At 44.8% G+C, this 1753-nt stretch overlaps 1 pseudogene; it reads left to right on the top strand.

Annotated features, from left to right (window-relative positions):
- LOC115874016 overlaps nt 1–1753 on the top strand; it is a 4139-nt pseudogene that overhangs the window by 1051 nt on the left and 1335 nt on the right.

The raw sequence follows: 1753 nt of genomic DNA, 5'->3' as shown, positions 1-1753 counted from the left end.
GCATTTCACCTGCTGACCATGCTTACCCACCAGTGTTACCCACCATCCCCAGGGTTAGGTCTCCTTAAGCCAAACTCGCTGCCTCAGGCGGATTCCAACCCAGAGAGGCATTGTGTACTGATTGGGCTCCAGGGGCTGACAATCTTTCATTGGATTGTTCATCTGTATCAAAGATTTGAAATTAATATTCTACCTCAATCATAAATTAGATATATCAACGAATCTTTCTAAACTTTATATTTTGTGTCTACTTCTGGCTCAGTGTCAAATCAGCTAAAGTATTCTTGTATGAAAGAATGTTTTAGTATTGAATAGGACCTTTTATTTATATCTAAATCTTCATCTACATATAGAAAGACATTATCTATAGAGATAAAGATACTTATCTATCTCTATATATACCTACATCCATTCATCCTTCTATCTATCCCTCACGGCATAGTGGTTACACATTGGGCTGCTAACCAGGAGGTCAGCAGTTTGAAACCACCAGCTGCTCCACACACGCGGGGCAAAACACGAAGGGAGCACAACAGAGCAGCAAGGGGAGCAAAGCAAGGAAGTTCCCGAGGAGTCTGGAAAATGGACATCAGACTCGGAGGGCAGGGCTAGGCACCTCATCAGACTCGATTGGAAAACATGCATCAGGGTCAGCAGACAGACCTGGAACTATTTATAGGCCCTTTTTTCTTCTTCCTTGTTCACGTCTGTCTATGTAAGATAGGCAAGATAAACAATCCTGAGGAGAAACCAGCAGGGCTAACAGTAAGTACCAGCGGCACAGGGGAGAGGGGAAGGCCAGGGAAAGGGAGGGGAGCCAACAAACCCAGGGACAAGGGAAAAACAAGAGTTCTAAAATCAACGGCAAGGAGAATGTAGAACACCTGGTGGAGTTTGATCAAGTGCAATGTAGCCGAGAGGAATTACTGAGAGCTGAATGAAGGTCGAACATGAAAGTGGGACAGGAGAAACGTAAAGGGAAATAGAGGAAAGAACTAGGAGGCAAAAGACATTTATAGAGGTACAGTATTGTTAGTAGGTTAGCTAGAGCTGGGAATGTCTGTTAAGTGTGCCCAGAGGGCCAAGCTATGTGGGCGTGAACCTGAATTGGCCCACCTAGGCCAGGTGAATTCAATTCAGCCAATGGGGTCGATCAGGGGTCGTCCACCACACCTCCCCGTGGAATCCTTGAAAAGGCAAGAGCCCGGAATCAAGCGGCAGAACTCTGGGAACTTTGGCAGAGCTCTGGGAGAGCTTGGAGGGACTTTGGAACACTTTTTCCTGACGCCGAGCAGCTTCCAGCCAGGCCGCATTTCTGGGAGGAGCCCCTCGGGTGCCCTGTAAACCTGAAACTTCTTCTAACTCTCATAAAACTCACTTGGATCATGAACCAGGCTTCCGCGTGAATTCTTTCTCACGTGGAGCCAAGGACCGAGGTATAGATCTAGCTACAGAGATCTAACAGTATAAATATAGGCACATATATATAAATATTAATATATAATGATAGGGATATAGGTCTATGTACATATATTTATATGTTAAGTATCAAGGTAGCCGATGGACATTGGGCCTCTACTCAAGTACTCCCTCAATGCAAGAATGATTTGTTCTTATAACCTGGCATTCTGTGATGCTCACCTTCCCAACACAATTGCTGAAGTCAAAATGGGTGCATAAGCAAATGTGGTAAAGAAAGCTGATGTGCTCAGCTATTATAAGATATAGCATCTGGGGTCTTAAAGGCTTGAAG

Source organism: Echinops telfairi, unplaced genomic scaffold, assembly GCF_000313985.2.
Source record: "Echinops telfairi isolate 266 unplaced genomic scaffold, ASM31398v2 ScPeMD7_7474;HRSCAF=8512, whole genome shotgun sequence".
NCBI classification, from domain to species: Eukaryota; Metazoa; Chordata; class Mammalia; order Afrosoricida; family Tenrecidae; genus Echinops; species Echinops telfairi.
This window is presented reverse-complemented; position numbering and strand designations above follow the sequence as displayed.